Source organism: Melanaphis sacchari, unplaced genomic scaffold, assembly GCF_002803265.2.
Source record: "Melanaphis sacchari strain LSU unplaced genomic scaffold, SCAv2.0 Contig306_pilon_pilon, whole genome shotgun sequence".
In the NCBI taxonomy this organism is placed as follows: domain Eukaryota; kingdom Metazoa; phylum Arthropoda; class Insecta; order Hemiptera; family Aphididae; genus Melanaphis; species Melanaphis sacchari.
The window spans coordinates 52,723-65,040 of record NW_020271180.1 but is presented as its reverse complement, the minus strand read 5'-3'; the positions used below and the strand labels follow the sequence as shown (position 1 = coordinate 65,040).

The following is a 12,318-nucleotide window of genomic DNA, read 5'->3' as shown; positions in this document are numbered from 1 at the left end:
TGATGTTACTTCGTTCAGTTACGTATTGCTGGTTTGATCTGAGCGTTGATATGAATGGACGGTTCTCCACACATGTATTTAAATAGATAGATTACGATATATTAAATGTGATAAATTAATTAAAGTACATCAAATTATATTAACAATAACATAAAAAGTATCAAATAAAATCATTATTTTACGCCCACTGCTAGGTATTATAGGAATGCGTTTGAACACGCGAGGACAGATAAGAGCTTTTTCTTATATAAATGTATGAAAAACTTATGGTACGCTTTGTAATATATAATTGTAATAATTTAACCTTTTCGTTTCTGATATCTTGTATTTGATGTTGATTTAATTTTTATCATAATTGGATAAATGAATTGATAATTTTGTGTATTTTAAAATCTAAATGTCAGTATATGTCATAATATTAATTGAATGGAAAAATAAATAATTAATTGTAAATTCTTAATTATCTAAAACATAAAATTAAATATGAATTATAATGCTTATACCTATTCTAACTATAATATATCATTGCAGATATTATAACACTGATAAACAAATATTATATATCCAGATTATATTGACATTTAAATCATGAAGTATCAAATCAAACATATTATTAGCACACTACTACTGCCCGGTATTATAGGAGAAACTATATTTCAACCAAATAATTTTTAAACAACTAGTAAAGCACTGTATTGTATTGTTAATAAGAAAACAAAGATTTTACAGCATTTTAAATTTATATATAGTATTACAATATAAATTAAGACCAATCCAACTATTTTCCAAAAGTTAAGAACCATATCAAACATAATAGTTTCTATTAGCTGAAAGTGTTTTGTAATTCAGGAACAAAATATTTGGTATTGAAACTATAAATATACAGAGAAACAATATCATTATCATTTGGTGAATATAAATGAACTTTTACATTTTTCTTTGAGATAACTATAGTAAAGTAACTATAAAAATTAGATAATAATCATGTATATGCTAAACCCAATAGAGTAAAGTTTACGCATATTATTTACTGATTACAAGATTATAGTAAAACAATAATTTGTAATCTAAATCAGGTACATTTTAAGCTCATAATATATAGCTACATTATAACAATTAACAAAAATGATACAATAAATTTCGAATATATGTCCCCTCATAGATAATGGATTAACATTAATTGATATTAATATAAATATTGAAAAATAACCAGTGATTTATAAATTTATTACGAAGAAAAGACTTAGCTAATAAGATATATTTATTCAGTATTTTACATGTACATTTTCGTTTATATTTAAAAATTATTAACAAATATAACCCAATCTTTATTAAATTATTTGCATATCTTAGAAAGTCAAATGACAAAACATAAATTTGACAAATTTTAGTTAGTTTATTCAGTATACTGATTTCAGCGTAATTGCCAACTAACAACTATGTCAAATTTGTATTGTTATTTTGTTGATTGATCTATGTATTTTATTTTTATGGCGATTTTACAGGAACAACTAAAATCCTGGATTAAAATGATTAAACAGGTAAAATCAATTACACAGGACTGTTGGGTGAACAAGGATTTCAAATTATATAGCCTACAGATATGCCACCATAGATTTATGTAATTTTTAAATTAAATTATTCTTTATGCCAAAGAAATTGCCTTTCGCTATTTGTAAGTTTACATAGATATTTTCAAAAATAAAAATAAAATAGGATAATATATTATTATGTATTATTATGTCGGAGAAATAATTTATCGGCCTTCAACAGTACTGCTATGCACTGGTTCTCAAATTCATACAAAGATTTTGTTTATTTTACCTGTTTTAACAACGAATGAATACCTAACTGAAAATCTTACCCTTCCCCTCACAACGTCAAACTACGCTCACTATACAAGGATATCAGGTGGACCTGAAACTACTCTCCATGTTCATTATCGTCATTTTTGGTTAAAGTGTCCCGACTACCTGTAAGTTTCTACAGCCCCGACGCTCTACTGGAGTAAATACTGAATTTTATTTTTATACCGAAAATTATGTTATAATTTATAATTTATCATTATTTACAACATTTATATTTAATGGTTATGCACATTAGTCATTTTAAACTAATGCGAATTAAAATGTTTTATATGTATTTACTGTTTCAAATTGTTATGTGCATTGTAGAAATTTTCAAAGAAACGCTTAGGCACGCATAACCGATAATGACCGGAAACGATTTTTGTGTACAACTGGCGGCTACATACGTGGCGATAATGTAATTGAAAATAGGCACAAACTCGTGTGGTGATCAAATGATTTTAATATACTCATTGATTAGGGAAGTTGATTATATTCTACCAGTCTTGCTGCCCAACCATCACAAATAATGATACACATTATCTCCGCGCACTGCATGTAGTATCACTAGCAATAACTGTCGGTTCAATACGTTTTGATTCATTATATTCATCTGAACGCTATAATTTTGATTTATGGTACCAACTAACTTAGTTTATTAAGGTAATAAACTATTAATGAACTAAATATTTTATTATAAAAAAATTCTCTCAATTGTAATTTTATATTTTTATCTATTAATCACTATTTAAATTCGATAGTAACATGATTATCTGCAATGCCATTATTGGCTCTGATAATATCTACTATTATATTATAATAGTTCATTTTAAACTGGTCTGTACTTTTACTTGTACATTGATGATTTGAATTTTGTTGAAATATTTTGAAAAAATATTGTGTTATATCAAATTTCACTGAAAAATTAAAAATGTTTTCTTATTTATATTTGTAATTTTTGAAGAGTTCTATCATTGGATGTTCGCCCTTATCATGCCATACGATCATTAAATGATATTGTTTTGTTGTAAATGTTATCACATTTACTTGTTGTGTTTTTGTTAATACAGATTGTAATTTTCTAATAATAAAAAAAAAAATGTAATTTTAACATTAAATAAATATCAATTATAATACATTTATGTATACATCAAAAATATTAAGTTATAACAAATGCTGATTTTTATAATTATTAAAAATATGCAGATATAGTTTAACACTAACTATTCATACTTACCCAATTAATCATGAGACATTTGTCTTATATACGAATTAGTAGTCATTTACTTATGAATTATTACAAAAATATATTTTGGTATATATTATTATTGTAAATTAATTTTTTTAATCACAATAATGGCGATTATATAAGTTGAAATTATAACATTTATATTGGCATTTTAATTCATTTTTAATTTATTTTGTTGTATATTGTTTTAGTTATATTTTTTATAAATTGAAATATAGCTGATATTGTTTGAAATATTATAGAAAAAATAATAAAAAGGATCAAATTGGAAATGGAATCTACCAATCAAGAAAATAATATTTTGATAAATAGATGTGTCGAAGATGAATTACCAACAGTAAGTGTAACTCATAATAGATCAATGTTGAACTCTTCAGATAACGATAATACTGTAAGTATACAATTTAGTGTTATTTAATGCGAATCAGTTATAATATATTCTTTTTTTTAGACTATAACTAATTCCATGCAGTACAACGATCAAATAACCAATCTTCTACAAGAAGAAGTAGCATCAGATATTAATATTTTACATCATGATTTAATCAGTGATTATCATATTCAATTAGAAGTAATATTTAAAATATAACATTTATAATAACATTTTATTAACCAAAATTATATTATTCAATTAATAGGATGCTCTTCCGCTGAAATTTAGGCATTTTAACAATCATTTGCTACATTTAAGACGTGTCATCTACAATGCGTTAAAGAATTGTCCTGAAATGTCTACGGATGTTTTTCCCAGTGTTTCCAACCATTTATTAGACTTTCAGGTAAATTATTAATAAATGACTTTTAACTATATTAAGTTATTGCAAAGTTATAACTAAAATTTCTTTCTCCAGAAATTTGCCCTTGATAACTGTCAAGTCTTTGTTGATCATGAACAATGGTCTGATGTAATAATCTATGTTTTCATGGCATGGGAACATGTTTATTGTACTCCAAAGTGGCGTGATCATACATTTAATGTATCACGCAGAGAAACTTTTATGGTATTAATGAGATCATGCTTGACAGCACTTAAAAAGCTAAAAGTGAATGATACTATAACCGAAGAAAAATATGAATATTATGTATCAAAGTAAGTTTTATGCTCTAAAATAAAAAATTAATTCTATTTTGTGTTGCAATCATTCTAGTTGACTCAAAAATTTAAATAATGAAGCATATTATTATATTTAATAATTGTTTGATTTTTTTTTTTTTTTTGTTAATATTATAGTTGTAGTTAAAACGTGTTATATTTTTATTTTAGATTGAAGCGTCTATGTTTGACATCCAATGATGAATTCATAAGGGTTGTACAAAAAATGGAATTTAATTATTTTCTCAAATAACTGTATTTTTTTTTTTTTTTTTAAGTGAAGAAGAATATATTAAAATAAGAGTTATGAATTATAATTATTCGAATAATGTTCTGAATAATTAATAAAAACAATATTAAATCATATTATTTTTAAATTTGGTTTGATTTGATTGAAGTTTATACAAGTAGACTAAATATACCATTTCTATTGCACTAACATTTATTTCTGTAAAAAAATATTGTTTCTAATTATTTAAACATAGATAAAGATTATGAATTATTACAAAAATAAAATTAACAAAATAATGTGAAATACAATTAGAAAAAAAAAACAAAATTATCAAAAATAATCATGATAACATATTTCAAAACATTTTTTTATGTATATAATAGAATTGGAAAATTTGAGAATACTTTTTTTTTCTAGTATAAAAACTTACTTAAATGAAAATTATAAGATACTTTTAAATAAATGCAGCTCTAAGTTTAAGTTTTTAAATTACATAGCTTAGAAAAAGGGAAAATATATAAGGTATCTTGTTTTGAATATAAATTATTATCACCTGAAATATTCTTTAATATATTTTCAAAAGAAAATATAAAATTTCAAACTACATTTAAATGTTTAACCTGAGTAACAGTTTGAAAAATTTAGAAAGTGGAAAAAATACATTAAATAGATTTTAAAAAAAAAATTAATTATCATACGTTTACATTTATAAAAGTGAATGAAGATTGTATTTGTTTAATACACACAATTTTCAATGATAATACCAGATTTTGTATCTTGATTAAATGATTTTAAAATTATTCAATTTGATTAATATTGAATCTGACTGTGAAATTATGACTAAAGATAATTAAGTACAAATTATAACAAGGTAAATATAATATAGGTTGGTACCCAACTATTTATAACCATGATAAATATTCAATAACATATGTTTATATATTTGTTACCGGCAAAGTAGACTTTCGGGCAATGTTTAAATTTCCCAGGCCCGATTATGATGGGCAATGTAGGCAAAATTATACATTGCCTAGGCTTGTAATGAACTCAAAAATATTATATTTTAAATAAGTTCATTAACATACATTTTTATTAATATTCAATGTATAATATAATAAAATTATTTACACATTAACGTATAGTAGAATATAACATAAATTAAATACAATTTGTATTGGTACTTTGTATATTGGTACCTCGTGTCACATACTAATATAGGTATTTGAAATACTAACAGACAATGGTTTCATAATATTATAGTTGATAGTTACAATGTCTAATTTACTACGGGCAAAGTATACTTGGACCGGTGAAAGTATAACCTTGCCCGGTTAGGTTAACAGCTGCCCAACCAATATCCAGTACTACAAATTCAACGTCAAACATCTTGCACGAACTCAAAATATTATTAAATCCATTAATTTCTCTAATAACTTTAATTTTAAGCAAACTCACAACAATATTCCCATAGTAGTCATGATTTCTAACACTAAATCTCTTATCTACTAACCTCATTAAAATTATCTACAATATATTCCATATTCTATTTGTATAAACTGTATATTATCAATATTACTTATGTTATAAATATGTTACATATAAAATTTTAAAACTGTCAAAATACTTGTAATAACACCCAGTGGGTTGAAACATTTTAATTTGTAATAAAAAAATAAAAATGTTTTGCCCAAAAACAGCAGGCTAAATATACAAAGACTGGGCAATGTGAACATTGCCCAAAAGTCTACTTTGCCCATAACATATACATTAACTAAATTTATACATTGTGTGTTTTTATTATATTATGCTATGGATCTCGATATTTACTATAACATAATATTAGACAAGGATGAATTCAGGGAGGCTAGGGGCCTAGTCCCCTCAGACATATTATTTTTCAAATTTTTTTATAATTTTACAGATCCTGATATTATTATATTCAAATCACATTTACATCTGATAACGTATTATATAAGGAGGTTATATATATTACATGTATATTGGAAAAAACAAAAATGTAAATAAAGAGTTAGATTTTATTATTTAATTTATAAATATTATATTATATTAAATAATTGTTAATTTATTTCATTAATTACCTATACCTACTATTATGATAAAAATTTTAAATTATAAATAAAATATCTATGAAAAAATTGTTTGGCCCCTCCCTCAGATATTACTCTTTATCTGTACTTGAATAATTATTAGATAAAGTATACGGTTAGGTATGATGCTTAGTTATTAACCTTATGTAAATGAGTAATATTTAAATATGTATTTCATACTCTATACCATTTAAATATTTAATTATGTTTATCTATGATTTTTTAGAATTAACCCCATAAAAAATGTGTTAGTATTATAAGTTTATATCATCATATAAATTTAATATTCGATTCTTCACACACGAAAAAACAATATTGACTTTTCATATTATCTTTAGAAAATCATTACATAGCATGTTAAAGTTAAGTGTATTTGTCATAATTACATATCTTTTCAAATTCTGAGAAGCTGAGCATTATACTAACTTTATAATGATCTGTTATTGTCAATTGTCTTTGTGTATTGTGTTATATGTACTTTTAGTAGATAAAGTGCTTTGATCTTCAATGTTAAGAGTGATATTTAATAACAAAATTGATCTAGTTAAGTTAGTACTTTTCAAAATATTATAAACAGAATAAAAAAAAATAAAGTAAGGATAAACATAAATCTTTTGTTGCGTGCCAATATCAGATCCAGATCCAGGGTGTTATTTAAATAAAATTTACAACTCTTAGAACAATAATGTTTTATTACGTATAAATAAAGTTCATGTAACTGATACAAAAAGTGGCAGAGTGTTGTGAAGTTGCTCAGGTCTTTGTGGCTCTGGTACATCTGCCCTTGTTGGTCTCTGGACTCCCTTATATACAAAGAAGTCTCTAGTTGTTGTAGTCGACAACCTTCTAATTCATATTAATTTTTGGAGTTGTTATCACACTTGAAAACAACAATCTCCAGGATGTCTTCTGTTCTTAATTGGCAATTCGTGGAAATGCAATAATATATTTAAACGACTGCTATTTTGATATATTTATTATGATGTTTTTTAAAAACAAGGTCATAGAAATATGAATCTACTATCTCGTATATATTATAATTATTAGGCCATATATATATATATCTATATTACTAGTGCTAATACTTCTAGCAATATTACATATTATATTATATATACTTATATTATTAGCATATCTCGTAGCCCATAACACTTTACGGAAAACCTATTTTTGACAAAATTAATTTTTTAGGTTTAACAAAAAAAAGATTAATTTAAGGTTCTTAAATGTGTACCAAATGTTTAAATTGACATTTTACATATATAGTATGAATTTAAATAATGTTTGACACTTTTTAGCTATTTATTACTATTTGGTTAGTTTTGTTTTTACATTTTGGTATATAAATATTTTATTTGTCCGTTAAAAAGCTTGAAAATTAAATTTAATATTTTCCATTAGCAACAAATAACTTCAGTATAAAATTCTGAAATTGATAAATTTTAAATACATAAAAAAAAGATTTTTTTAAAGACATTTGAAGTTTGAATTTGAACGAAATTAAATATTTATACAATTAAATAATGGCTGTGGTTTTTTTAAATGTTAACAAATATTAAATTGACATTGTTATGTGTATGTATTATAATATTTTATTTGCAGAATGAGATTTTCAAATTCAAAGTTTTTGACAAAAATAATTCAACCAACCACTTGAGATGTTAAGTGTGTTTTTATTAATAGTATTATTCATACTTATTTACCCTCAATTTTGATACACTTTAAAATCTAATAATACCTAAGTAGCATTAGACATAGAATAAAAACAAAGAAGAGAATTATGTGTAGAAGTAAGAAATACTTTTTTTAAAGACTCTAAAGCTCGATTTTTAAAAACACAAAAAATAGTCTGTTTGAAAATTTCCTTAATTATAAGCCAATTTTAACAATAGGTACATTTATTTACTTTTAAACTCGAATATTTAAAATAGGTATTTAAAATTTACAATAATCAAATCATAGTACAATACATAAGTTAATATTTACTAGTATTCTGAGTTATGGTAAATTATATGGCAATACATAAACTTAAATACCAGAAAGTAATGAAAGTCAATATTAAGTTTTATTATGAGCTAGATACATGAATACAACCATTAAATTACTTACGAGTAAATCATAATTTAAAAAAATTATTAAAAAAGAATATTGCCATTTATAATTATTAATTAAACAAAATAAAAATTTATTATTAAACTATATTATATACAAGGTATTAAACACATGGCTTAAAATTATTTTATGCAGACAGTATAAAAAAAGTTAAGGCGTTCTTTTTAGTTATTATTGTGATGAATAATATTTTTATTATTCATAATAATTATCATTTATAATTTTAACATGTTTATTCGTGGGTTAGAAATGATTCAAATCAATTGTACTATTATAATATTGTTAATATTGGTAAAATAAAATAGTATATAAGCATTAATTATGGTTTACTATTTATTTGTGTTTACAACTTTAACATAAAGAACAGATACTCTAATACCTTTGTTCACTTAAACATTTTAGGAATAAAATATTTTTTTTACTTAATTTGTGATATTAATATTAGAACTTAGTACATGAAGTAAAAATGTAGAATCAAAAAGTCAGTGATATATTTATTTGTTAATTGGCAAATAGTAAGGTAGCTCAAATCCTAATTTATTTTGAAAAATACTAATAAAATTCATTTGATATTTTAATCATACCTACAATTTACTATGAAATATAAATTGTGATAAAAATATTTTAATTTTAATCATTTCTAGTCACTATTGGTAGGTATATGAAATGATGGTATATGGTACATATATTTAAAATGTTTAAAACTTACAATAAACGGTTTAATATTATTATCTTGTATAATTTGATCACATTTACTATTTAGATTTTAACGAGAGAATCTTAATAGTATAAAATTATAACGTATTTAGTTATCAAAAATAAAATATTTTTAAGTATAGTTTGTTGACTTTTGTCCTTTCTATTATATTATTTAGATAGCACAGTTTTATCAAGGCCATAGTAGGTATTAGTCATAATAATGATTATAATATCTACATTATATTTTGTATTCAATTTGAGTTTTGTATGTTGGTCGATTTCAAGTAGAACACTATAAGAACATAATGAGATTTTAATTATTTTATAGCTATTAAGTATAATATAACTATTCGTATATTATTTCCATTTACGCTAATTATATGGTTAAATGTTAGCCCAATGAAATAAAATCGTGAAAAACATTTCTGTACATTGGCATGTATTGTTATATAAATATGTAAAACTCAATTAAACAATATTTTTCAATAAGAATTTTTATATTTAAGATTTAAAATTTATTGCAAGATTCTTAATAAGTTTTTCAACTTATTTGGCAAAAAAAAAATAAGCTAACTTACTTGAAAAATTACATTTTTTAGGTGTATTAAGTTTCAACTATTTATCCTCAATGATTTTTGACAAATAACTGTAGAAACTGAACATTTTCACGAAATATATCACTAAATATATATGCAATCACTTTTTATGTTGTCACTTTCAAAATATTAATACTCTCTCTAAACGATATATAGACGTTTTATATTTTTATTTTTATAGTTGTTGATAAAAAAAAATAAAAAAAAATACAGTCATTAAGTGCTTAGTATTTGAATACAAGATCAATATAAGTGTCATAAGTTGTTCTTATAGATATGTAAAAACATTTAAAATACTTAATATGCACAATTAATATTTATAAGCATTTAAAGTTTAAATTTGAAAACAATTTCAAATTTAAATGATGAATAACAATATTCATTATATTGTTATTGCTTACAAAAAATATTTGTAAATCGTGGCGACACAAGATTTATTTTTTAAAAATACAATAATATTTTAAAGAACAATGTTTATGGAAAAAAATAATTCATTTACCTATCTATTGTATTACTAATAATACTATAAGTTACTCAACCTAATAGCATTATTAAAAAACATGTTAAATCATGAAGTAACATGTAAATATATTATATATACGTCATCATCAAGAAACACATTTGTAATGATATTAAAATTAAAAAAAAATAATATTATTCCAGGAGATACATCAAAAGTTATTATCATCTTATCGTTCTAAGATGGGCATGACTCTGTTAGCTATTAATGGACATCAGTTAAGACTTGCAATGATGAATGATGATGGTAGCGCTTTTTTTATTCTTCGCATATTGATTTTGGGAATTAGTTTATTGTTACAGGTAATTTTACATGTAATTATTTTTAGATTTTATAATAATTTAATTTGGTATATTAAATTTTAGTTGGCGTAGCGCTTTTACTAATTGCTTGGTATAATGTGACTAATTAAAACCAACGAAATATGTCAATTAAATTGGAAAACTACGTCATTGTTGGTATATTCTGTTGACATTTTTGTCATTTTTTTTTTTTCATTTTTAAGTCATACTTGCATTTATTTTTTTTTTTAGGTCATTTTCTAATATTTTTAAGGTCATCAACTTCCGAGCCCTAATTATTACGTTGAAATTATTGTAATAATTGCGAAATTAAATTATTTGTCAACGCGCTGTCTACGGTGAAACACGGACTGCATTTAATTACGTACGTATTGTATTTAGTATAGTTAATATTTTGTTTTATTGTTATACTTTTATGGATATCGAAATATTTTAAAAAATTCCAAGCTTTGTGATTCTATTAATGAAGTCTCTTGTGACTCGACTTCAATTATTGAAATAAATTATACAGTCAATACTGCAGAGTCGTCGAAATCGTGTGTAGTTGAAAGATATTTAATAACGACTAATTAATTACATATAATTCTGAAATATTTTGTGGTTTGCTTGGAACAAACTTGTTTTAATGTAATTTTTGGTGTTTGATTTCATCGGCACCCCTTCCTGATAAATTTCCTGCAGGCGCCCATGAGCTGTAGTAATACGTATACTATCACACTATTACTTCAACTATTATTATTATCATCATCATTTTTTTGTACTAAGGCGGCTGCAGCTTAACAGTTTCTAAGTGTATAGGCAATTATTTATATTACTAGTCTATATTGGTGTAAATGTGTGTGTAAAGTAAATGAACGTTAGTGTGTGTGAACTGTGAATTTCCATGAAATTTCAAACAGTAGTAATGATAACGACGCCCAATATTTTAATAACTGCATAAAATTGGATGGGCGAATGTAAGTTCCTACACGAGACCTAGCAGGTAAACAAGATACATATGTTAGTTCCTACACGATAGAATAAAGGTACATATAAGTTCCTACACCAGTAAAAGCAGGTACATGTCATAAGTTCCTACAAGTAAAGAAGGTGCAATAATGTAGTTCTACACATTAAAAATTTTCTGTAAGTTCCTACACTAAGTATATTATAAGTTATCAATCTAATATCCGATTTATCATATTATAATACTGCCGCATTTAACCCTTTATTCTATATTTATATAAATTCTTTATAATATTTAATAATTTACCTAATAAATATTATCAATTTAATAATTTAAAAACCATGTTGCCAATATACTAATAATTCATCATTTATTGTAAAAATTATAAATAATGCAGTCTATATAATATTTAATAATTTAAAAATAATTCATCATTTATTGTAAAAATATAAGTAATGCAGTCTATATATTTAATAATTTAAAAATAATAGTGCAACCATAATAATTCATCATTTATTGTAAAAATATAGTAATGCATTCTATATATTTAATAATTTAAAATAATAATTGGCAATATAATAAATAATTCATCATTTATTTGTAAAAATTATAAA

General features: G+C 23.5%; 2 protein-coding genes across 2 annotated transcripts in view; one reads left to right on the top strand and one right to left on the bottom strand.

Annotated features, from left to right (window-relative positions):
* LOC112596181 overlaps positions 1 to 12,318 on the bottom strand; it is an 83,916-nt gene that overhangs the window by 36,371 nt on the left and 35,227 nt on the right. The window lies entirely within an intron of this gene.
* Positions 1 to 12,318, top strand: part of LOC112596182 (piwi-like protein Siwi) — a 39,342-nt gene that overhangs the window by 7,657 nt on the left and 19,367 nt on the right. Inside the window, exons 2-4 of the mRNA XM_025341674.1 lie at positions 10,600 to 10,758; positions 10,822 to 10,910; positions 10,990 to 11,122. The gene's annotated coding sequence lies outside the window, so the exon portion shown is untranslated. The remainder of the gene's footprint in view (positions 1 to 10,599; positions 10,759 to 10,821; positions 10,911 to 10,989; positions 11,123 to 12,318) is intronic.